Below are 27894 nucleotides of genomic sequence, written 5' to 3'. Positions count from 1 at the left end.
CATCCTCAAATGGTTACCATACCCGCATATTACAAACACCCGCATGTTGGTTGAGACTGGTGCTCTGTGTTGCTGCGGCTTAATTTGAAAGTATTCCATTTAGTGAGCTGTCCTTGTTTGTGAGAGATGAGGTTAAGTCTTATTAAACAAATGGGTCATAACAAGTGACGACAACAACTTTGCCTTACTGAATGCTGGGAATGTCTCCAGCTGTGACGAGAGTCTCCAGTTTTTGTGAACTAAGTGACTATTTATGACCCCCATAAACCACAGAACAGGGGCTATTAAATTGCTCAGGAACCACATGAGAAATCTGGTGTGATGACTTAATCCCTGGTCATGAGAACCTCCTTTTTCCCTTCAGAGTGTAGCACCCCTCTATAGTAGCACTATTCAGACCCATTTTAACAAAACAATACATTAAAGGAACAATTTATGGAATGCATTTATCCCCTTGCTTCCCCCCCTCCCCCAGGAAGATCCTAATATCATTGATAACTGAAGAAGAACAGACGCCTTGAGCATAATGCGAAGAAAAGAGTTGCTCCAAACCGGGCCGAGCCTGCTCTGCTCAACTCACTGAGACAAGGTGGAAACTCAATTCAGGTTTGCATTAAACAAAAAAAACAAGACTCTGAACTGTGTGACCTTCATCACCCCCCCCCCCCCCCCCACCTCCTCCTCTCTTGCGCACATCCACATTTGCTTGTGTAGCAGCTGCTGGGCGGGAGCGTGAGGAAGAGGGAGCAGGGGAGGTCACAGGGGTGACGATGGTTGACTATGCTAATGCTGTTGTTAATGACTTTGCTGTGAGTGATAATTGATCGTCTTCATTACCATATTAACTTCTCTGCCCCCACCCTTGCCGGCGCCCCCCACGCTAACCCCCGCCGGCCTCCCCCATATGCAATAATGGATTCCCCCTGTTGGAGCCTTCAAATAATGAACTAATTAGCTTAATTAAAATCAATAGAGGTGCCAATACCGGGTTAGACAGCTCAGGGATGCCGTCTCTATCTGCAGGGAGAGGAATTTTTCCCCAAAGAGGTGGTGAGAGAGGACGGATGGCGGGGGGGTAAGAGGAGTAATGCATAAACCACGGGAAGGCTGGGAAGAGGTGAGAATGGAGTAGTACAAGACGGACGGGGACGGACCGGGAAAGAGGAAGCAGCCATTCGAGAGGAGAGCACAGCAAACAAAATAAGGGGGGACCACAGGAGTCGAAGCTTTTTAAAATGGGTAAAATGTAAAAATAAGTAGACAAGGGCGAGGACAAGAAAGCATGAGAGAAATCTGCCAGAAAAGGAGGCGGCCACAGAGAGGGGAGACTAAACGAGAGAGAAAGGGGGAGAGAGAGAGGGCAAAAGAGGTTCCTAATGCTGATTTATGAGTGCTTGACGGTCGTTAGCTGGAATAAATGGCTTGTAGGAGTGGCTGCAGCATTACTCCCTGTACAGGATACTAAGTGCATTGTAAGGTCAGCCATAAGGCCAAACTTGCATGTAGCGCTCTGCCCTTGTAAACCTTTGTTAATATATCAGGCCCGAACTGTAACTCGTCCATCTGATACCCCGGATGGCTGTGAATCCTGTGCCCTCATTATTTGATTTCACTTTGGTCTTGAGGAACAACACAAACCTAGATGCCCCCCCCCCCACCCCACAAGCACATTCTGTGTTTGGTGTGAATGGAACAATTAGTCAATTCATTGATTACCGAGTACCTGGACACTTATCTGACATGTTGTTGTTGTTATTAGCACATTAATCATTTAATCATGTATGAAAAAAGCGGGGAAAAAAGAGTGAGTTCCTGGTTCAAATGTCAAATCTTTGGTATGCTCCTGTTGCTTTTATAATGTCATCTGAACATCGGATATGGGCTGTTGGTTGCTCAAATTGAAAATGTCACCGTAGGCACTACAAAACTGTCTGTTTGAGTTTTCTGTCAAACTAAGTGACGCATCAATGAATTGCAAAAGTAGTATATGATAAAAATCCATTCATGCTATTAGCGGTCCTGCTCCAGTCCATGCTAACCCTTTAGCATGTTGTTGACTGAACCTGCACTGAACCTGCTAATGGTTTGTCTAGTCTTTAAACCAGGCAGACATCTGCCATTGTAGGTGGATGTCGTGCCCCTTCCCAACTGGACAGAAAAAACATCTGGCTTTTTCTTCAGCAGGAAAGGGTACAATTTGGAGGAATTCCAGGAAGGAACAATTTCCCCCGTAGTCATAGGTATTTATTGGCTCCAGCTCTGACCTTCATCGACCTAAACATGACACCGGGGTGGACGTTTTTTAATGCCAGCGCAAGATGCTGACAGGAATAAGTCAACGTGGATTTGTACAATTATTACAATTCATTGACATACAAAACATGCAATTAAAATGTTCATCAAAGCCACGACAACAGACATAATTTGACCTCACTGACCATTAAAACATTTTTCATTCAAACTCATCAAAACTCAGTTGTTGGTCTTACTACTGTTTAAACAATCACCAATTCTGGTATGGTCAAAATAAACCTTTAATCAATTGAGTAACATATTAAAAGAAACTGTATTCTTGAGCCCCTTGGAGGCACCAGAGCGGATAGACCAATACCGTAATTTAACTTGCAAAACACATTTAATAGAAACTCAAGAAGAAAAAAAAAAGTCCCAAATTACAGTTTGAGAGACAGAGAGACCGTAAGAGATGTGAGAAGTAAACATTGTAACAGTCACACCAGAAATCAAGCAAGGGCCCACTGATCTTCATAGACATCCATGACTGGCAACAGGAAATGAGTCTTTTGCTTATTTGCTTCTGTTTTTATCAAAGCTTTAATGAATCTGAATATACGTGCTCCATTTTCCGTTGGGAAAGGGTTTAAATGAACTGTTGGCCTTTGTGACCACTTTCATTTCTTGACCAATCAGGTCTTGCCTTTCTGTTTTTAAATATGCAGATTCCCACATTGGACAATTATTTTCAGAAGATGTTGTAAAAAACAGGAACAATGCCCAACGGAACGAACACACTGGAGTGTGTGTGTGTGTCTGGGTGTGTGTGTATATACGTATATACTGTATATGTATACACTATATGTACACAACATATATTTGATGCAATACAGTTTCATTCCAACATGGCAAAGAAAAAGCTCTGAATACGAGGCTGCAGATTGTTGTTTTTTTGTTTATCGTCATCGTTGCATCACGCTACACTTGCATCAAGCTCACTCTAAACATGCAGCCCATGACATACCAGGACGAGACTCTGCCGTGTTCCCTCCAGTCGCCATCACGAGAGTCGCTTCATCCGATGCTTTTCATTCCTCGCTCTCAGTTGTGATCTGGTGACTCACGCACACGCAGCACGGCTTTTTTTTTCTTTTTCTCCCCTGTTGCTTTCAGTTGACCTAGCTCCAGACAAAAGGAATGGAAGGGGAGTGGGAAAATGGAATGACAGCGTAAATGGCCGGCTATTTTGGGATAGAAAATAAACAAGAAAAGCGAAAGGGAGGTGGGGAAGAGTAGGGGAGGTGGAGGGGGGGGGGGCAGGGAAGACGAGGCGTGGGTGAGGGGCAAGTGGATGAGACGGGCGGAGAGTGTGCCGAGGTTGGAGGCAGAGGGGAAAGGAGACATAGGAGCGCATTGGAGGAGACCAATGCGTTTGCCTTGTTCCTGTTTGGTTGTTGTTAGAGACAGCACCTTCTCTAAGGACACATCGCAGCGGCCTGTTTTCTCTCCAAACCGAGTGAGAAAACTTCGCTGGAATTAAAATGTGATGCAACATCTGCATAAAGCGCTCGCTTCCGCTCACTCTCTCCCACTCTCTTCTTTTCTCTCACTTAAGCATTCTGCCGTATTCCCATCCATCCATTAACAGCCAGGGGTTATTGGTGTTGTTTTATTTCCTTTAAAATGCAACTGAACGAAAAGAAAGCTTTCATTCTCAAACGGACGATCACGTGTAGGCCCCCCCTCTAACAAACGAGTGCACCGTGGTCATAACCTTCGCTGTGCTCATTATCATAGATTGCAGGCCTTTTCATAAAGCTGAGGCCACTGGTGACGGATTACCAACGGGGATGGACACACACACACACACACACACACACACACACACACACACACACACACACACACACACACCGGGATCCATAATGAGACCTTATTCCGGACACTCAACCCCAGCTGCCTTTAAATTACAAACGCCACTCTGCCATACATACTTAATCAGCTAATGTTGTTTTATTCCTTTATTATTAATTTGCTCCTGCATCTGATTTATCTAAAGCGCCCTGCATCACACCAGCATTTTGTCTCCTCTACAGTTCAGAGAGGCAGGGCGAGGGAGTCCATGTGCTCATTCATGTACTTAGGGGATTGCATCTGTAATGAATGGAGCGGCTGTTTAGGCATACACAACGCAGCCTACTACTCACCTTAATAATGTAAGCAGGTCGTAACTCCTGCTAACCCAAGGGTATATAAGGCGTGCACACGCACACACACACACAGTACGTACACACAGTTACACTTTCACGCGGTCTACCTGGATTAGCCGCTCGGGTGCCAGGTCTTCTTGCTGTAACATTGTTGCTGAGTTAGGATATGATGTTTATTGTGTCTTTTGTGTGTACGTCTGGTTGGCGTTATGTTCGCTGGTTCGGGGGGGGGATATTTCCAACGATAGGATATACTACACATTTTTATACACGCGTTCAAACATATTTTTATTAAAATGATCTAAAAAAAACAACCAGTCTTAAATGTAGCCTGTCGGCCTGTGTCATGAATCAAATGTTAACTTCACACATAATAGACTCAATCTTCTCTTCATGCCTGCACCACTTACTCCTCTTGATGCTTTTGCTTGTTCTCGTGTGTGATTTGCTCTCTACCCCACATCCTGCATTCACGTAAACACACAGTTGAACACACACATACCGAACAGTAGCACGTGCATAATTGAAACGAAGCCCATACTTACAGCAGACACACACACACACACACACACACACACACACGCACACTGACCTGTGAGTCATTGCTGCCAGCATTGATTTCCTTTTCCCAGAATGACCCATGTCACCACCGCGATGGAGTGGCCGATATTTCACCGGGTCGCTCTGGCGTTCTCACAAGCCGCCTTTCTCCTTCTGAGAGTCCGATCTCTACCTGAACCCGCGTCCCACTTTCCCTCCTCATCTCCCTGTCCTTTTCTCCCTTTGTCCCTGTCTGTTTAGTTTCATTCCTCAACAGCCCCACGCAATTAAAAAGCCGGGTCAACTTTTTAGCCCTCTTTTGTCCTCCATTCATTTCTATGTTCTCTCTTTGCACGGATAAAGTAACAACTGACCCAAAAAAACAATAATTGTGACCCAAGTGGTTCACTGTTTCTTTCCACACACACTACAGAGAGGTACAGGCAGACAGTGTGATGGTGGGGTTATTCGAGTGCAAGGAGTCGTACTGTATCTGGGAATGAACAGAGCGCTGTGTGTGTGTTTGTGTGCTAACTAAACTAAACTGTGCTGTCTCTTCAGCTCAATGTCCTTCTTTCACATCCAGTGGCATCCTGTGCTTCTATTGCGTCAAACGTATTTTTTAAATCCCCCAAGAGGACAGCCAAATTATTAAGTCATTAGAGTAATCATATTTCAGATTTCATCTTCGATTCCTTTCCTCTATATCTGATCTTGTCAGCTTTTTGATTTGATTTTGGTGATTTGTATGCCGTTGGCCCCGTTTTGAAAATGAGCAGAGCAGAAAGTTGAGACCTTTTTTTTTTTCTTTCATCAATTGTTCATCTAGTTGCATGCTGTTATTTTTTTGCCTCTTGTCGTTTTTTGTTACCACGTGTCTGTATTTGTCACGAGGCAAATTCCAGCAATTCGGCAAGCATCACATATTCATAACGTTTTCTAAAAATACCCGTGTGTGACTAAATCTGTTTGCCGTTTGTCTCGCCAAGGTGTCTGAGCTTGATCCGAGGACCTTTTGTTTCCGGACGAGCCGGTTGGACCTGCGTCTCCCGTCCCACAAAGGTACGGATAGATACTATTAGTCAGTATGGCACTCTCATTTGGATTTTGAGTTCCTCAGCTGCCGCTCAACAAGCAATTATTTCCTTCGGCGAAGTTTAATCTCGATTCAAATAACTAATAACTTCTTCATAATAACTTCATAAATCGACCCCACACTCTCACACAGAGCGAGGTATCGGGGTTGGCCTCGGGGGGCTCTGTCCCTCCGGAGGGAGTTACAGATCCTCGGGGAGTTACTCAAACACAACTGTCCCCATGGCAATATGTAAATTCCTATATGATATTTCCCAGCACGCAGTGCTCCAAGGCCCCTAAAGAGTTGTTCTGTTTCTACGTTAGACCTTTCTGGAAAGGCAGGTTCCTATTTTAATTTTCCCACATTGTGACTAATACTAATGAAAGAAGCATTTTTTGAATGTAAATTGGCCTGCTGACTTTTGCATGCTGGAGACATGGACTCACCAGACCCGAACAGAAACCCCCGTTGTTTGCTGAAGCTGCACAGTGTCAAATCAAGCTGTTCTCGTCAGTCGAAACCAGCCTGCAAATAAAACAGTACGTTCAATGTAAATTTGTCTGTTCTCTTGCACTGACAACATAGAGTACTAAATATATTTCTGCCAATGCCATAACCCTAAAGTCCCCCGTGTAATGTTTAGTGTGATTTCACAAAGTGTGAAACATAATGATATTGCAGTCAATTTTTATTTTTTCTCAAAAAGCTCATATCTAAACTAAGTACACTTCCAAATACGGTAGGAAGTAACCTGACAGTAGTTTGACAGCCTGCAGTGCAGCCAATTAAAGCACCAAGCAAAGCAGGAAATAGGTGGCGTGGCACAACGGGGGCACGGATGAGTTTATGGCTGTACAGGGTTTCTTTGCCTTTTCCTGCGAAAGGCACTGAGGGGCAATGATGGATCCTCAGCCAGCGCACTCGCTGTCAGAGGCACGGGGATTTGCATCACACCTTGAGCGTTTTAAATGGCTGCACATATAACAAAAAAAAAAAAAAAAAAATGAAATGAGTAAATCAGGTCTCATGAAATGAGATGACAGGCAGGTTGAAACAGTGGGTGAGTGTGTGTGTTTCTTGCCACCAGCGTCAACATTAAACACATCAGATTGAAGCCACCCTCCAGGGTAGCATCACTCAGCCAGGTGTCTGCGTGTGTGTGTGTGTGTGTCTGTACATGTGTGCGTGTACATGGTGAAACCTAAGTCTTTTATCTACTTTTCCATTTCCTCTGTTTTTTTGTTTATCTACAGCTTTATTTATATATTTCAGCTGAAATGGTGTACCGAGACACACACACACACACACTGATCTATCAATGTATTGATGTGAGAGTGGGTGTCAGTTTTCTTATTCCCATACTCCCTCCAATTTTTTAATTATTTTTCCCTCCGTATAATCTCCTGCAGAGTTTTTTACTCTAGAGTTAACTTGAGTGCTGTTTTCCTTTGCCAAAAGCAGTCAAATGCTCAAAGTTAGTTAGGTTGAAAAAAATAATTAAATAAAGCTTTGACAGAATATCCTGATACTCATTTGGGAAAGGTAGGAACTTAACTTGTGTCGAGCTCCGACAGTTTCCCTCAGCGAAACTATTCAAATTCAACTCCAAACTTTTCTTTGTTATTAAAAGTCATGAGATATTTCAACTTGCAGTTCATTATTATTAAGTTGTTATTTCTTCATGGCTTTGCTTGTTTTTCTTCTGGCCAGCTGTTTGCCTGACAGTCTCCAGACTCTTTCCAGTCTACAGAAACACATCACTTTCTATGTGTGATTCTAACTCCCACCTCTCTCTCTCTTTCTCTCTTAGGATGTGTGGAGGATATATCTCTTTTTCTCCATATTGACTTTCCCAGGTCAGGCTCCTCTTCTCCTATTAGGCCAAGCTAACTGATCAATACGCAGGCGTGGTGGGCTGCTGTGTGGACATGCAGACAGGCATACATAGCGGGCCGTGCCCAGGCCAATTGCCACACTCGTTAACACACACACACACACACACACTCAGATCTACCTAATCGCACACGCTCATTAACGGAATTATGTCAAATGAATAATGATATAGCTGACGGTTCCTCTCCCATTCCTATGACGTTTAATAAAAGAATGCTAAACTGAACACAACAACTTCCCAAATCAATTAGTAAATCTGTTCTGTGTGATTATATATATATATATATATATATATATATATAATCTGTATATATATATATAATCTGTATATATCCACAAGTCTTCCTTCAGTTGGTTTCTTCTCTGTCAAATCTGAGGCTATAACGAACCCCCCCACCCCTCCCTCCCCTGTCCTCTCAAACCTTCTCCTCTCTTCTCCTCCCCTGCTGGTTTCCCAGCTGGTGGATTGTGACATCTGCAGTGCTGCATGGATAAGCAGCTGCCAGAGACGGAGGGAAGGGGGGGGAGAAGGGGGGGAGGTCGGGCCGTAGAAGACAACGCAGGTGGGAGGTACAGAGGGAGGGACGAGGGGCACTGGCAGCCAGCAACAGTTGTATAGCTGGTGTGTGTGTGTGCGTGTAAATCCATGTAAACGTGTGAGAGGGGGTGTGTGCGTGTGTGTGTGCGTGTGTGTGTGTGTGGGGGGCAACGTGCCAGGCGGTGCCATCTGGCTGCTTGACAGAGCTCTCCTCATTAACAGGGAGGTTAATTGCTGTGGCAGCACCCAGCCTGTGTCAAACATCCCCCTGGGGACAGGGAAGCAACTTACCAATCTCTGTGTTTGTGTACGCGCAGGCACGACTGTGTGTTTAAGCAGACAATATGGCACTGGAGGACTTAAAACCTTTTGGTCAACGCAACGCTGCTGTATATTGGCCCTGGCATGTGTGGAGGGCAGCGTAGGGTACCTGTATCCTGCGTGAGTGTGTGCGCCAACGTGCATTTACGTGTCAGTGTGTGTGTGTGTGCGCGCTTGTCCGTGTATGCCAGGCTACATGCATGTTTATATTATTCTTATGAATTATGTCTTGTTGCTGTAATGATGTAGAAAGAATTGGGTTTACAAGAGCCAATGTCTGTGGCCCTGAGGGCAACACACACAGCAGCTCACACAAACACACAACACACACACACACACACTCTCACACACAGGGCAGGGGGAAGGAGTGGCAATTTGCATGTTATTACTGCATATTCATGACTAATTTTGTTAGCCTTGCCTAATCGGCCTGAGTGACAGCTTGAGATATCGAGAGCCTGCTTTAATATCACACACACACACACATACGCACACACCTCAGACACACACCTTAGACACATTCACTCGCCCTGCTCTCTTTGTCCACACAGTAATCATAACAACACTTAGGGCTCTAAGTAGGAATTCCCTGTTCATTCCTTTGTTTCATTTGTTTAGCACAACTTTATTGTATACAACAATATAGTAAATCACGAAGCCCAATTTGTTACATACATAATCATGAGCTGACATGTGCATACATACATACATCACATGCTGGGAGTTAATGCGGTCAGAATGTGTTGCATGTTTTTTTTTTGTGTTCATAAAAGTAATGAACCCAGTTTTCTCCATTAATGGGGCAGAAAATATTATATTTTATCTTTGTTGGCTACATGTTATTTTGATCTGTTTGTCCTTGTATGTTTGAAAAAACAAAAATGATATATATATACTTGACCGGGACAGAATGATACTCCTAATCTCAGCTAGGACTGCTTCCTGCCGTGCACGTCTGCACGTGCACACTCACACACACACAGCGCTCTAAACCCACTACCCTGGAAATGGGGAGGAAATTGGCTGCAGTTACTTTTCCTTCAAAACGTTCTTTCGATTTTCAACTTGTTCCCATTTTAGACCATAAGACTCTGAAAAATGATCCATAAATTTGGATTGATTTAAGTGTTTTTCCACCAAACTCTTATGGAAATGCAAATAAACTAACTAGGCTTCTGCATTCTATCGAACAAGTGCTTAAATAATAATCCAACTGTAGACACTTCTAACCTTTGTAAAAGTTTAGATTGATATTTATGCATTTATTTAGGGAGAAATCATCTATGTCTACGCATTTATATTCGCATAAAGGCTTCTGTGTATAGTTAGGAGTACACACATTTGTACATTCTTTTTTTAAACAGCTTTCGCAGTGAAATGCTCAACAAAGTGATAATTCATAACAAAGGAACAGTGTAGTTTGGAATGAAAATATCAAGTGAATTGATCGCACAGCAGCACGCACTCTCTCCCGTTCTCTTCTAGACACAGAAACAGACTATAATCTAAAGTCAGTTTGTTCGCTCTCCTCTGTGGCTTTTACTCCACTCGACTGAAAAGTTTTTTTTTTTTTCCTAAAGCGAAAGATTTAACTCTCAGCGCTCTCAATCCACTCACATGTCACTTTTGTCAAATCTTGCCTTTCCTTCCCCGCTTGGCGCGAACGCGTAGACACGCTTGATCAAATGTGAGTTTACCATTTTTAATCTGAGCAAAGTTTCATCAGAATAACTCCTCTCGTGAGCCTGGTAAATATGAAATGTGTGTGTGTGTGTGTGTGTGTGTTTGTGAAGAGCACAGCTCTGTGTGATGTGTTTTCTTTTTTTGTTACTCTCCTTCCATCTTGGGTGTGTGACAGCTGTCACTGGTGACTCAGAAGGTGTCTGGGCAAAACCGCTGGGAAAAACGCACACACACATACACTCGCGCACACACACAGACACACACAGACATATCTGCTCCAGTTGGTGTCACCGAGCACAAATTTCACCGGGCTCAGCATCTCTTTGCTCCTTTTGCATAATTGTTTTTTCCTGATTCACATATTACACTGGATACACACTGCCTGCACATTGCTTATATATTTAGTAATATTTTTTTTTTTGCGAGCATTACATGGTTGAAAAAGAATCCTTCATCGAGGTTCAAAAGGTTTTAGTTGAGTGTGTCATGCTGAGCCATTTGTGATACAGCTATCCAATGATGGCCAAATGCTGTGTATAGACCAATTCATACCTGTGCTTGGTGATTTAATGTGCCCCATGTTTCCCTGTTTGCCATGTGTCCTTCTCTCCCTCATGTGTTGTCCCTCTTTCTGCTTTAGTGTTGGTTCCCTGGCCCAGATCCCATCGGAGTGGGAAGACCTGAAAAATCCAGGTGCAAGCCAAGGAAACGCTAATCTCTGATCTGGAGAGGAAGCCCAGAGACATTTTCCAACAGAAACAAAGGGTAATCTAAGTGGATTTGTTCTGTTTTTAGTTTATACCAAATGTAAAAGCTCCAAAAAAATGTCCTCGAGATATTGTCCAGCCCTCAAACCTCTGCCTCCTGGTTAAGATGATCAAACGCATTGAAAGTCTTTCCTGTGTTTCTCGAATTGAATTGAATAGAAATGACATTGCCTCCACACAGATGGATTTGGACTGACTTCCCTTATATTAAGGTGTTCCTTAAAAAAGTAAGACTGTGACATAAATAAAAAAAACAAATATTATCTTTCAAGCTGATTTTTGTCACAATTAAATCACTTGAGTGGAGTTTTTCTGCAGCGTGCTTGTTATTGTTTAGAAACCTGTCTGAGAGGTGTAGAAGTCCTGTTTTTTTTATTTTATTTTTTTACGATTATAGCGTTGGCAGCTGCGCTGGAAGCGCTGCATGTGCAGCCAGGTTTAACAGGAGGCCCGAGGCGCGGGTGATGAATTACCGGCATATCTCAGAGCCCCGGGTAACAAACATGGCGTCGCCGACCGGGATTAAAAGGGAGACTTTTTTTTACGGCCTTCCCACACCTCCTTATAGGGTGTCACTAAATTATACCCACTGCTGTTTTACTGTCTTCTGTGGCTTATGGTTAAGACGCACGTAAATACACACAGGCCTGCAGAAATGCAGATACACACACACACATACATTTATGCCTGTGGTAAACCCGTGTTTGTTGGTTGTTTATGTGTGTTGGCTGGTTACTGTTTGTTTGTACTGCTTGTGAGTTGACTCATTAAATTGCATTGCTGCTAATTAGTGGTTTGTGTGATTACACAGCCCAAGAGCAACGAGCGGAGTTAGTGGAGCTTATTCTGTTAATCATATTTCCAACAACTTAACTGGTACCTCCGCAATGCAGATGCACGGGTAGATTTGTTGGCACGGCCTCGCACACTACACAGCTTTTTAAAAGATAATTGACTTATAATGAAGCCCAATAAGAACCGTTGTTCTTAACAATGAAACCCACGCATGTAATCATGTTGTTCCTTCAGATTGGGCAGTGTGGAGGGTTTTCAAAAGCTCGCGAATTAAACTGCAGGGTTGCAGCATGTCCTTCAGGTAACACATGCCATTAGCCGCTGCTCGACCTTGTGTTGTCCCTGTGCGTCGTACCTCCTATGTAAAGGAAAAGTAGTATCCTAGTCCAAGACACACACAGCTGTTTTACTTGACATATTATTCATATTTATATGCATGGCAAAGGAATATCTACCATACAAAAGGTGATATTTATAACGAGGATATTGACAATTAGTTGAAATGTCAAAAAATATAATTTTTATATTTCTTTTATGCTAAAAAAAAGGAATATTTTCAGATAATTGCATATCAGATTGCTCTTACTGATATTTTATTATATTCATCATAGACGCATGTTTTCATATAAGATGTTGACCTGAAAAACAGCTTGAATGGTTGCCAAGTGGGGTTGAGGTTTGAAGCAGTCTAACATGAAAATACTAAAGTACAACCTCAAAATGTACCTTAAGTAGCATTCAGTTATTTACTTAACACCACTTATCAGTTGGGATTCCGCTTTGCACACATGTACCATGATCAGCTATTGTATGTACATGAAGCATATGATATGTAAATGAAGTGAACACAACACATTGCTGCCTTACAGGATTCTGCCTTACATCGACGCTTTCGCTGTTCAGCACCTGGTTCATCGTCTATTTTACAGAGTGCAGATGTGTCACTGCCTGCACATCATGGCTTTTCTTTTCTTCAGCTCTCCAAGCCGAATGTGAGAGAAAGCGAGCTTCAGCAGGAGCCGAGGAGGAGAGACGAGGAATGGAGGCAGAGACGAAAGGAGACTGAAATGTGAAAAAGCAGTGTCAGGAAGCAGAGGAGAGGAGGAGGAGGAGGAGGAGGAAAGAGCAACAAAGGAGGGAGGAGGAGTGGATGAGAAAAGTCCAGGAGCTGAAGAAGAGGGAGGAACAATGGCGGAAGGGGATTGAGGAGGAGAGAGAGGCCCAAATCTATAAAAAGGGGACTGAGAAGGAAGCTCTTCTAAAGTCTGAGGTGAGTTTACAAATGTACTCGGTAGATCTGTTGTTTTTAAACACACGACTCAATGGCTGATCATGTGTAAACAAGCACATTGATTCTCTTCATTGTGTTCCCTCATTTACGTTCTCATGTATGCTCATCATGAACTCATCTCACACAATGACACCTTCATCCTCAATGAAAAGAGGACCATGGGCATGAATTAAAATTGAATTTACCTGATTTGAAATTGTCTTTAGTCTTTGGAACTTTTTTATCCTAATATAGTGTCAATCTTTAGTCCTATTTTTAGGGTTTTGTGAATTGAGTGGTTCTAGCATGTTCTCTTACAGCATATTTACACGCATGCATGACATGCGCTTACACGGACTGGTAAAAAAAAAAAAGTACGACAAAACACTTCACCTTAATTCAGACCTCAGACATTCTCTCCTCGCTTCCTCCCCCCCCCCACCCCTCCTTCTTGCCATCCTGCCATCTCGCCACAACCGCTCCAAATTAATCTGCAAAATATTGATTTGAGGAGCAAGGGGGTGGGGGGTTGGGGGGCGCACGATTGCGGCCGCATATTAATACGAACGGGCCGCTCTTCGTCTCTCCTCTATACTTTAAGATCCTCATATCTTCATAATTGATTAATGTTCCTTTGTGAAGTGGGGATGAATAATACATTACTGGGCCTGCTGCACCCTCAGGCTGATGAGAAAATGTTTAATTTCAGTAAATGTAGCGCTCCCTCTCTCTTTCTCTCTCATTTTCCCTCTCTGGTTATTTGTGAGTGTTGGGAGTGCGTTTGTGAGTTTTCACTTGTGAGCCGAAGACGAGAGGAGTGTTGTCGATTTGCTTTTCTCGCGTTTACTGCCGTCTAGAAGCGCACGTTAAGCATCACAAGCAAAAGGCAAGCATCTGCATTTGCAAACACGAATGAATAAATTGGTTAAAATGAGCTCGGTATTGTTCCATTAACTGATAAAACCGCAGGAGCTGTGTCACTTTACAAGCCGGCTGCCCTGAGAAAAACAATTTTCTGCACACAACACATCTGCTGCCACATTATCCATCAGCAATCAGCGAGAGCATGCCGATGTGCCCCAAACCCACCTGATGGGGGCAAGTGGCCCCTTCAGCAGCATGAAAAGGTGCCGGGAGGGTGACATATGTCACTTGCTGTGTGACTGGCACAGCCTGACTCGACTCGGCTCGGCTGATCTGGTTAACGATGCTAATTATGCTAAACAGAAGACTAATGATGATGATGATGATTAGGGATTTAGGAGCTGCAGCATGGCGCGCTCGGTGTGTGTGTGTGTGTGTGTGTAGGGGGGGGTGTTTGTGTGTTGGTGGGGGGGGGTGAACGGGCGAGGTGTGAAGACTGATGGTGAGCATCTGTGTGCAAAACAGATAAATGAAGTCATTGTGCGCACACACACACAAACACGCACGCACACACACAAAGGTCTCACTTCATGCCTACTTAGCTCTGCTTCATTTTCATTTGAACTTGTGCCAGTGATGAATGGGGATCTATACACAGGCACAGCTTCATACATACACTCATGGGCTAATTGAATAAATAATTCGTATCCGTTAACAAGCATCCTTATTAGTTATGCTAATCAGCCTTGGATAACCCAATTAACCCCATAGAGTGAGTCTCCTCTGTGTGTTTTTATGTGGGTGTGCATTTCTATGCCTGAGAGGATATCAGAGACACTTAAGAAAACACATTTGCTTAATTAGTTTTCAATGACAAGCATTTATGTATTATTATTTTTTTTTCATGTCCTCATTGTTCTTCTTTTGAATGCAGAGCAATAGGCTTTCCACCCCAAGGAGATGAGTGGCATTGAATTCAAGTGTTGGTGGTGTTCTACATGAGCATGTGGGGATAACTGCATTCATATGCATTCAGTTAGATTGTATATAAAGTATGTTTTTACAACCATTATGGTTGTTTAAACCGAGTGTGTATTTGTTCAGAGGATGTCTGCCTGTTCCATTAGTTTATGTCCTTGGAAATACAATTTGGCCTAAAGTTCTCTTTGTTTATTTAAAACCTTCAGTCAGCGTTCCCATCCTAATAGTGAATTTCCTCTCGCTTAGCTTTGCCACTCATTATCCGGGCCATGTGGAGGAGACGGTGTTTAGAGAGGGGAGGGAGAGACACTCTGAGAGGGACGGAGAAAATGAGAACAAGCAATAGAGCAAACCAGCAAAAAGAAGACGGGTGGGAAACAAGTGAGAGACTGAAGAGAGAATGTAGATTTTCTTTGAACTCGAACACAGCTTCTTGTGCTTTTAAATGAATGGTGAGGAGGGCGAAGGGAGGGAGACACCCGGACAAGACTGTCTTTGTGACGAGAGAGAGAGAGAGAGAGAGAGAGAGATTTATGTCTCACAGGAAGTCTCCCAGATTTGTGGTGTCACAAACCGCCCACGCCGAGTCAACTCCACGCTGTGGCGCTTAATTAATAGTCCCTTTAGATTCCTGTGTGTGCGCACACACACACACTATGTGAGGCATCTTCATGTATGTGTGTGTAATTGTTCGCCTCTGTGCCATGTGCCCGTGCACCTCTGTTTGCAACATTTATACAGGAATTAGGACTGACTAGAACTGACCTGTACCTCTGCTATGGGCTGTAGGTTTTAGCAGGATGTTGAAGCAACAGTCTTATATGTCTATTTATATTTTGATTTTCGGCACAGCTTACAGGCTACTCTCAAAAGTGACTTAAGGTTTTTTTTTTTTTTTTTTTTTTTTTTTTTTTAAAACAGATAAGGTATGAAAGGCTGCACCCGCCATTAGCATCAGGTCATGGCACCTTGGCTAATGTGCTAATGGAATTCACTGTGGTTAGCTAAACTGCGGGGCTTAACGTCCAAAGCCTGCACTCTTGTAATGGGAAGACCAAACACTGGATGTGCAGTGCAGGTCTCGAATGGGGCCAAGATGCTAATATTAGCTCATGTTCACATCAGCTGACTCATCTCCTATGTGTCCTTGGTTTATTAACTGATTTAAGACGGATTAGATCAGTCCCGCACGAGCGTGCACTCGGCCTCGCGTACACACAAAATTTGAATATCAAAATGGAATTGCTTGACCAGTAAAAATGAGATTAATTCAAAATGTTCGCATCAAGGTGTGGGCAAAACCGATGACGGTGCACATTGTTAATGCACCTTGCAGCATTTAAAGGCATTCATGACATTATCTGAAGCTCATGTTATGCAAACACATTTTGTAAGTCAAAGCCACTTATGTTAAGACTATGTCATGCTCCCGTTTCCTTTTTTGCCCGCATTTGACTTCATGAGATCATCAGCATAGGTATTGATTTTGCAGTCCATTTGAGTTTTACAGAGATAAAATGTGTATTTCTATTCCGTAATAACATGCCACAGTGACAGAATAATGATGTTGAGCTCCGTTTCTGCCCGCTGTAAAATGCACATCATGTGTTTTTCATCACAAGCTACTTACCTTCGATATGGTAATTGGAGTTAGTTGAGAGATAAGCAACAAAAAAAACATGAATGTAGATGTTCTTTTTTAATGGACATTGTTCACCCATTTACCATAGTATTGTTATTTCAGCCCCCTACCTGTTCAAAGAGGTTCTTTTATCTGTATCAAGGTTATACAAACAGATTGGCCATTGCTCTGCTCCCAACAAATGCCACAAATAGCTTGTCTTCTATTCTCCAGGAACTGTCAAGAGATTGCTCTGTTGCTCGCAGGTCACATCTCCTCACAGCCTGGCAGCGTGTTGGGTGATGCAAGTTTGGCCTAGAAACCTCCCACATCCTTATTCTTCCTTTTTGAAAAATCATTTCTATTATGCCATTGTTGCGGTTGATGTAAGAACCCACTGCCCTCTGGTTCCTCCCTATTTAAATGTATTGCTCAGTTCTGCTGTGAGACGTTTGATCCGCTCAGAACGCGGCGTTACATTTTCAGGTGGTAAACAAGAGAACATTGTCCTCCTGTCTGTTAGAGTTTGAGAGTGGAGAGTCAATTTCACTCGGCACATTTCCGCGTTTGCGGTGCGCCCAGCGTACCCGGCCAATGTAAAAACGTGTGTGCTTGTGTGTTTGCTCATGCGCAAGATCGCTTGTTTCTACCTCTCCGCCAGTGTGCGTCTGTGACAGTTTCCTCTCAAGATGTTAATTCCTCTCCGCCCAGTTGTTGTCATGCTAACACCAGCCGTGTCTGCACCGGGGGAGACGAAGATATATTGGTGTTAATGAAAAGCCCTCCTAAACTCTCCTCCCCGCATGAATGTTTAAACATGCTTGTCATAACATTCATTCGCTCACACATGACAGCCAGCATCTGCAGCTGCCTCGCTCGCCCTCAATATTTTATCATACCATCTCCCCTAAACCCCAGACGAGCACAATGGCTGTGTGTTAGCAAACGGAATTATAATGACTCAAAACAGGCCGTGTTCAGACTCACTGCCAGCCCAGGCCATACATAATGTATTCAGCCACACCACAGGCCTCATAATGGCACAATTAGTCAGCCTTAAAAATGAAGGAAAGAGGGAGAGGCCGTATGCAACGCATGTGGAAAATATATATGGAGAAATCCTAATGAGAGGAATCGACGACGACGATCAGATAGAAAATAGAAGACGGGGGGGGGAGCATAGTGGGAGGTGTCGGGGCGAAAGAATCACCAAATGAAAGACGGACAAGAAGAAAGGAGCAGATAAAGAAACCCTCACGTCTATCCGGTTTGCAATTCAGAAGTCCCATAACGCACTGCAGGTCAGCAGTTGTGACCTTGGTGATTTTGACAGAAGTGGTTCACCATGGCAACGGTTGGTCTGCAACCCTTAAGAGCACCCCCGCACCCCTCATCACTCCCCAACCTTCCCTACTGCCTCTCTGCCAGTTTGATTGGACGCACAATTGAAATGTCATTGCTCAGCCACACACACACGGACTGGAGAAAAAAAAAACCCAAAAACGGTTGTGTTGAACAAGTCAAAGTGAGAGAAACCAGAGACAAAACTAACCCACTATAGGACGGGAGGAAGGTCCCAGTGCAGCTTCATATCATTGTAGTAGGGAAAGAAGCGTGGCTCACCACCACGGGTTTGTGTGAACTCAGTCTGAGGGTGAACATTGTGTGGTGGACGAGGGACCTCGGCACAGAGCATCAAAGCCTAGCTGCTGAATGCAGAATCAAATGAATAATAATGCCGAACCAATTACCTCAGGGAAATGTTGTCTGTAGGTTGGCTTTGCTAACACACGTGTCTCACCTTTAGGAAAGTGGAGGCAGTGGAAAGGAGGGGGGGGGGGGCACAGGGGGCTGCAGGCTGGACGGCACTGATGTATTCGTTTTCCTCCTAACAAGCTTGTCATCCCATAAAAATACAATTGTCCACCACACAGCCCCACCTCTCCCCTCTTTATTATTCCGCCTAGATGCAAACTGCAATAAAAAAAAAGATGAATTAGGGAGAGATACATTTTAAAATTCTTCAACAATGCCTCTGGCTAACCGGGAGTTAATATGGGTGCCATGTTTGACCACATTGTTTGCTTAAAAAGATTTGATAAGCAGCCATAATATAATTTCTCCATGTTTTGCTACCGTATTGGCTCAGGTGTTTATTTGCCTCTATATCAGACTGAGTTGAATAATAACAACTTTTAGACAAAATATAAGCCAATAAACAAAATAGGGACAGGGCTTTAAAATTCCCCTTAGAAGCACACTTTCATTTCACACACCTTTCCCCGTGGGCAGCAGTTCTGAGGCTCTGTAGTGGTGGCGTGGATCCCATCTTGTTGTGTGAGCGTCTTAGCACAGCGCAGCACTGATCTGTGCAGGTCTCTAGCTGCTGCGATTTGCATAAGTGACTGTGGCACACTTAAAGCTGCTGGCTCCTTAAAGCTCCTTCTAAATCAGTGTTAAAGCCTTGATAATAGACCTCACTGGCCAATTGATTGGCCTTCATATGTTTACAGCTCACTTTAATTGCCTCAAAAATACCATTTATCAGCCATGTGTGTCCATGTATGCAAGTACGTGTGTGTGTGTGCGCGTGTGCGCGCAAGCGTGCCTGTCCATCGACAAAAAAGCCTATTGATTTATCAGCATCTGGATTTGTCCCGTTCACCGTACATAAAACCCTTGCGTATGTGCTGTTCAAAATGGGAAATGGCCCCATCGATTCCCTTAAGTTGGAGCCCAAATGCTAAAGATTTTTGGATAAGCTTTCTCATTATTTAAGCTGAAATCAATAAGGGAGAGCATGGGTCTAATGAATGAACGGGCCACAGATCAGATGGGGTGTGCTCATCCCTGGCCCTCGTCGATCCGTGTGGGCACGTATGTGTGTGTGCGTGTGTGTATGTGTGTGTGCGTGTTTGTGTGTGAGTGAGTGTGTGTGTGTGTGTTAGAGAGAGAGAGAGAGAGACTGAAAAAGAGCAAGATAAAGAACCTGACTATTTGTATATCGCAAACCTTTTTTCCTTGCCACTCACAAAAATCCACAATAAGGTCTGTCTTTATTTACTCTCTTGTTATTTCACCATCCCTCTTCATGATCTTCCCTTTTCTTTTGTTCTTTTTGAACCTCAGTTGCCGGAAATGTGACATAGAGAATGTAAAATCATACAGGATGTCAGATTACAGTGGGAAAGTTCTTCTCATCATTATTATTGAGCTATTTGGAGTCACACACTCTCTTTTGTCTCTCTGTAGTTGACGGTCAGCAGGAAGCAGGTAGAGCCGCTGAACAAAGAGCTGTCAGAGTCTCACCAGAAGGAGGAGATCCTTCTCCCTGAGGTATGGGAAACACAAGCAAAAGAAGAAAGGTTCTCTGTATTTATGTGTGTCACTGCCTTTAGATTCGTTTAGCTGTGGTTTTCCCCTCTTACTCTTAGCTTGACTCCACCGACTGAAACAAATTATAAATGCAATGAGTAGTGCACATCTTGCCTCATAAGGCCTGATATCCCTGTGGGGCTCAGTGTGGTTTGATCTTTTTTTTTCTCAGAGCACATTAAGGGGGAAATAAATTACAAAACATATACAACAATACCTACTCCAAGTCATCATGGGAATAAACCAGGAGTGAAAAGAATACAAAATGAAAATATAATACCTGATACTCAATGTCTTCAAATACTATCTAGATTAAACACATATCTGCATGGGAATATCATATTCAGTGTGTCTGTGTCACCCGGTGCAAACTAAAAATTCAACTGTAGAGACCGGTTAGACAGCCTCGTTTCCACCAGTCAGGAATATCCAAACGAAAACAGAGTGGCGTGTCTCTGGGACGTGTCTTTTGGCTGAGGGGGCAGACGCCGCCTTTCAGAGCGCATTTACCAGACAGCTGCTAAGAGTTTCACTTTGTGGTCGAGCCCAACTGGGGGAATTCTCCAGATTAATAGACCACAGCTGATATTGCAGACAGTTGTCCTTTCAAATGACCAAAGTGACACCCTCCAACTGAAAATTAAAGTTCATGAAGACTTGATCATTTCATAATTAAATGCCACACATATTTGTAATTTGTGCAGAACAACAAAATAGGACCCCCCCCCCCCCCGGAGTGCAAATAGCACTAACCAGTCCAATTTTCCCACAGTAAACTCCCTGTCCCTTCCCCTCACTCCCCTCCAAGGTGTCCCGCCTTCTCAACTCATAAATATGGAGGGCGAAAGATGATGAGATTCACGGACAAGAAAGGAATCAAAATCTATTGTTGCGTGTCCTTTTCCCCGTGTAAAGTTTGGATTAAATGTCACACATTAGCATGTGAACTTTTAAATGAGCTTGTTTGCTCTCCGCGGTGTGGGGCATGTAAATACCCGTCTTGAGTATGGAATGGGGGATTGCTGAGTGGGGAGGGGGGGGGGAGGGGGGGGGGGGGGGGGGTGGTTCACAAGAATTTGGAAGTGTAGGACATATCTGAGTGTCGCCGCGGCAATTAGTCCCGCCGCGAGGGACGGCGGTGCCAAACTGCTCTATTGACCCGGCTGATGTTGCACACCTGTAGTGGCAGACTGGAAGGCTCCCCGTTGCTCCCGGTGATACGGGGGGGAAACGGATGTCTGACGTCCACCGTCAGAATGATGATGATGCTGCTGGTGGGCTCATTTCTGTGCAAATGCGCGTGGATATGGGTACTTTGGCTGCATTGGAATGCGATGTAGCTCTGAGAGGTCCCAACTGCATCTCTGATTAGGTGATGTTGGAAAAAGCAGTTAGTGTAAGCTAGATAGATTTCTTAATGAAAGAAGCAGGGATCGGTAGGTCCAAAAGCAACTAAATCTAACGGGAAAGTGGTCAACGCAGGTAGTACGTGCAAAGCCACTGCCCCAAATGATGACTATATCCACAAAGCATAAACATGGCGCTTGTTCATAAATGAATAGAGCAAAATGTATGACAGGTCTTATTACAGTCCTTTGACAGCCACTGGTACCAGATTCATATCATTTTTTTTGTCATAGCATTAGATCTATTGATTAATGTCGTTATGTAAGGAGCATTTAAAATATATATATATATATATATATATATATATATATATATATATATATATATATATATATATATATATATACACACCCATGCTTTAACCTATAAAAACCAGTGTAGGGCCATATTAATATTCCCATCTGGTGTTGTTCACAAAGAAGTCAGTGAAGATCTTATATTTCCGGGCTCATAATATGCCATGATCTGTAAGATATTTGATATCAGCGATGTTATATCGTATGTTTTTACGTTTTTCCATTCATTGACTAGACTTCTCTTTGTTTTAAAATGCGAGGCTGCTTATTTATTGACATAATTTCCTCTCTGTGAAGGGCTTGGGTCTGTAAAGCACATTAAAATCATAATGCAATCTTGGCTAACCCAGGAGCAACGTTATTGTTCTCTTATACACACCCAACAACAGTATCTCAGCCTGTTTATCAATCCAATATCTCATAATGTGCTCTCCGCTTGGCCATTTTGAATATAAAAAGATCTCACACCGTTATTGTATCATATTTCCTATATTTAGTATCAATCTCATGTTCTGACGTGAATCTGACACATCCAATATGATATTTGATTAGTTGTTTCGCTTTTTGTTGTTGCTTTTTCACAGTCTCCAGGTGATATTGGAAACATGTGCAGAGCTGGTATTATGTTGGCTGTTTCATCTCGGTATAAAAATGATTTAGTGTGTACTCTGCACGTAGTGTCATTGACTAGCTTTAATTTCACGGCGAGGGTGGGCTTTATTACTCTGCTTGTGTGTGTGTGTGTGGGAGAGCGAGAAAGAGCAAGAGAGAGGGAATGTTTCTGTGAATATATATATATATACGTATATATGTGTGTGTGTGTGTGTGTTTCCTTGCTCACCTGTTCACAGCCATGCCCCCGTGCATATCTCTGTGCATGTCTCCGAGCGCGATGCATTCATCGAGCACGTCCTGCACGTCCTTACCGTCCCGCCGAGGAATCCATTAAAAACCGGCACGTGGAACAGCTCTCACGTCGCAGTCCGGCCGAACCGGGGGTCCCGCTTCAGCAAGAACAGAGGGGGCTCCGATTTGCTGTGACAAACCGTACTTTTGATCAAATGCTACAGAGCCATAATCATGTTTGTGCCACTGAATTCTTTAACCTTTGCGTGACCCCGCTGAATGCCAGCGGCCCAATCACAGAACCTAATTGAATCTGCTCGGCGGCGCCCCCCCCGACTGATGAAAAAATAAAATTGGAGGTGAAAAATGAATACAGCAGCATGGAGAGAAAGAGAGAGAGAAAGAGAGGGAGAAGGAGGGAGGTGATGCCCGGGGAGGGGGGAGAGGGGGTTGGGTCGCACCGCAGTTTTATAAATACACAGATGTGCTCGCAAACACACAACCAGACACGTACACACAGTCGCACCTTTTTCCAATCCTGCAGGAGAAAGAGAGGTGGGAAATGACAGGGCGGAGAGAGAGAGAGAGAGAGAGAGAGAGAGCGAGATGAGGAGAGGCTATTCGGTTGGGCCCAGGTTTCTCATTACCCCCTCGGCCCGTTCGGAGGATATTCCTATAAGATAATCTGATTTATTTGCAATTTTCCTTTAAGCGGCTTAGTGTTTACCTCCAAGATTAATATTTTTCTCTGTTATTAATATCAGACTGTAATTAGGAGTGATGTGTCTTGCCGAGCACAGCTCCGTGGCCGCCAGGCAGCTATCTGGATGAAACCGCTGTTGCGAGTCGGTGATCCCGTTTCACGAGACCTCCCCCCCCCCGACAAAATAAAATGTAGCAAAGGGAAGGAAGTTTTAAAAGGCAGTAAGAGGCTGCAGGGCGGGGATGTAGAATTACAATTGCGGCATACATGTCTTTGTGTCTACGACGGTGTGCATGCGGGACCGTAGGAGTAGGGCAGTGTGTGTTTCTTTAGTTTATGTGTGCGAGTGTGACAGTGTGATGGTCCCCTCTGATTGATAAGGTGTCTGTGCCGGCTGCAGATTGCTCTTGCTGATTGCTTCTGAGAGCTCCAGCTGATTTATAATCAGAGCAGGATGAAGGATTGAGCTGTGGATTGCTTATCTGTTTAGCCCCCCTCACAACATAAACTGACAAATTATCATGTGGAACACACACACACACACACACACACGTGGAAACACACGCGCACGCACATGTGAAAGGAAAAAAAAAAGTAATAACACAGACCTTCTTATTAAACACACACCAACATACTGCCATATAACGCGCACACACACACACACACACACACACACACACACACACGCGCATACACCGGCCTCACAGAACATAAACAAGTTTATTCATCAGCACAGTCAGACTTTTATGATTGCCCCAAAAAGTGCAATCAGTCTCATTTGTTTACATGTCGGTATCTGATGTATGGAAGTTAAGTTACGTTGCAATTAACTTGTTTTCCGCACTGAGAGTTTTGATTTGCTCCAGGCTGAAGAATTAGTTGGAAGATTTTGTACGATTATTGATGTGAATGTTCTTGTCTTAAATATATATATATAGATTTTTTTGAGACAAGCACTTCTTACTGCTTACGTTACTTATATATTAACGTTAAATTAAATATTTAGAAGCTTTCCCGTGCATTTTCTTGCGGCCCTATGATTTCAGCTGTGGGAACCGTTGCTTACTAACAATAACAAATACACATCCTTTTGTGGTGAAAAAATTCTGATTGCGTTCAAAATATTTTATTCATCTAAAGTAGGTGTTCTTTTTAAATTTTTGATAAAGGTGTGGGCATATTTTGTGAGACTAATTCTACCTGGCAAGCTAGAGTACAAACCAGCAGGTTTAAATACTGACAGCTTTAGTATGCCCTATGGCACCGTGTGTGTGTGTGTGTGTGTTGTTTCTGCCTTTCCTTCTTCCCATTCGTACCTGTCTGTCTGATTATCTTTTACTTTCTCTCATTTTACCACAGTTGTTTGTAAATGCACAGTGACAGAAGCACAAAAACACAAAGTACAGAAGCACTTGGCATCCCCCCCACACACACACAAACACACACACACACTGACGAATGGCAGCAATTAGATGGGGAAACCAAGCATGTGAGGACAGAGGAGCACTGAGGGGAGGCAACTGCTGTATGGAACGTGTGTTTGTGTGTTTTTTGAAGGTTTTTATCCTTCTAATGCACCACCCATCCGTCTGAATATCAACACAAAACCTCATATGCCACCGGACAGTGGCTTTGGTGGGTGCAGTTTGTATTGTATTGTGCAAAGAATGAGAAAAATAGCAGCAACACAGAAAAGGACAGAAAGGTACGGTGGCACTGAGGGTCAAACACAACACCAACGACGAGGTAACAGCAAGACTCAAATGGGAAAAGGTAGGTGTATATATATCGGACAATTATTGCCCAACCCTGATTGATTGAATCTACAACAAATAAAAGTACATCTACTTCTTTTACATTCTGCCCACTAACTCCCCTCTGGGTAAAGAATCTTTTGTCGTATCTCATCATTGCAGAAAGAGTCCAGATAATGTGACACACCTACCTTTCCTGCTTTGAGTGCTTAATGAGTTACTGTTGTGGTTTTCTTGTTGTTTTTAACCCCTTGACAGTGCGACTTTGAGTTTTGAGTCTGCTCTTACCTTTGCTTTCCTATTGGACGAGTCCCCTCCTCACGCCGGTCAGAGCAGCAGTCACTTCCCTAAAGAGGTTTTTTATCTTTTCAAGAAATTTCTCAAGTCGGCCTCTGCCCTCTAAATCAAGGATATTTTTTTCTACTCGCTAATAAACTGGTGACATTCATAAAGCTTCTTGGTACAAATATTTGCTGCTAGTGACAAATTCGTAGCATTGTGACGTTGTCTAGAAATTCCATCTATACATTCAAGCTATTCACAACTTATCTTAGCCCTTGAGAGAAGTCAGAAGGTAGAATAAAAATTGTATTAGTTGGAATGAGGCCTTTTTAAGAGGTTGAAGTACTGAAATACAGAATAAAATCTGCACGTGAATAGACTTCTGTACAAGTAGGCTTTTGTTTTTAAATAGTTTGCGGGCTCAAAGTCAGCCAAAGGCTGAAATGTTTCTCAAATATTATATATATGATTATATTTGTTGAACTGTCCTTCGTATGCCCATTATCATTCAGAGTGTATTTGTAGTTCCTTTTGTTGGACCAACCAGCCCCCCTCTTTAAGAAACGAGGGTCAACCACGACTCCTGTTGAGGAAAAAAAGTGGAAAAGGTTTCCGAGCTGTCTGGGAGTATATAAGGCCCTGCATTTATTGAAGACTTATTTGGCTCATTATTTCTGTTTTATTTCACAAACCCAATGCCCAGGTAATAGTGTCTTGTCATGGCATTGTGTCTTGTCATTTTTTAGGCCATGTGGGAGGCCTTTTATTTTATTTTCTATTTCATATTTTTCCAAGCCTGCTTTAGTGCTAAATGATGTGGTTCGGTTGCATTTTGCGTTTGAAAGACATCATTTATAATATGCATTTGACAGGTAATGTAACAAAGAAGACAAGGCAGTTTTATTAATATAAGAATATATACGAGACATAGTGGAAAAATTATTTTAGAACAAATTTGTATTAACAACACATCTGTCCTTCACATATCTTGAGTCGGGCAGATTATTTTATTCCAAGTGTTTTTTGAGGATGTAATGTGTGTGAGAGCACATTTGGGTGGCTTCCTGTTATTAACGGTCTTGCCTTCACGCCAACTTTTAGCTGATTTATTCTCTCCTCTGTGGGGCTGTGCAGGTGCGTGCGTGCGTGCGTGTGTGTGTGTGTGTAGATTTGTATTTATGACCACTGGAGATGTGCACTAGACACCACCACTGAGTAATTACTTCACTTCTGATTGCTTGCATCACAAATCACCCCCATATTATAACCCTTCTCATGCAAATAAGTAGGCACCGCGTGTGTGCCGGTGCGTGTGAGAGAGATCGGGGGAGAGGGCATGAACACGTGTGTGTCTACACAATGATGCAAGCTGTTATTTTACATTTAGAGTAAATTTAAAATGCTCAAGTTCACGTACGGCATGCAGAGCTTACATATATCCGAGTGTGTGTGTGTGTGTGTGTGGTAACCCTGTTTCGCTGGTGAGCTCATTTCTCTCAGAAATCAAAGTTAAATGGGTCATCTATCATGAGAATATGTGACTGGGACCCTTGTCTCTGCCACGCTCTTTATGTATGAATGTGTGTGTGTCTGTTTTTGTGCGTGCGCGCAAATATGCGCACAAATGTAACGTGCGTGGTGCAAGGGCAGCTGGTTTTTTTTTTTTTTTGCTTCTGCAGCCGTGTGCACCCTTTTGCGCGTGTGAGTATGTCTGCGTGTGCGTACGTGGCGGCCACTTGTCTTTGCCTGCGCTATGATTAATGGTTTACATTGGGCTGCTCAGCCATGCATGTTTCTTGGTTTATCGTTTTATGCTGTCTCCAATTAAAGCTCCATAACTTGAGTGATGGCTTCACGCCAGTGTCCATCAATAGAGGCCATCAGCGGGCTCATGCATTCAGGATATGGAAGCCACACACTAACTATTATCCTCTTGTGTCAGAGCCAGGGGCCACCACTGTGTGTGTGTGTGTGTGTGCGTGTGTGTGTGTGTGTGAACATGCAAATAACCGTGTGTGTGTTTCTATGTGAAGTAAAAACCATATTGATTTTTTAGTGATGATCCTTTACAATCAAAATAAAATTCACTTCTTAGAATACCATTTAATATGAATTGTTAGTAGGGCCAAATAATTGCACTTTGTTATTTGATCAATATTAATCCGAGAGTAATCAATCAAATATTTTTAAGAAACTTCTCATCCCAGTTGCAGTTTATCTTCTTATTTTATATTGTAAAAAATTCTTTACACAGGAATAAGTCATGTCAATTTTTCTGTCTGCCTTTTTGTGTGTTTGTGTGTGTGTGTGTGCAGGGAAGTGTTTGGTCATACATACATCTGCACATGTGAGCTCGTCCATGTGTGCACGACACAGACATGCACGCGCCACGCAATATCATTTCACCCAATATTATTCCTCATATAGCTGTAATGACA

Source organism: Pungitius pungitius, chromosome 19, assembly GCF_949316345.1.
Source record: "Pungitius pungitius chromosome 19, fPunPun2.1, whole genome shotgun sequence".
NCBI lineage: Eukaryota > Metazoa > Chordata > Actinopteri > Perciformes > Gasterosteidae > Pungitius > Pungitius pungitius.
This window is presented reverse-complemented; position numbering follows the sequence as displayed.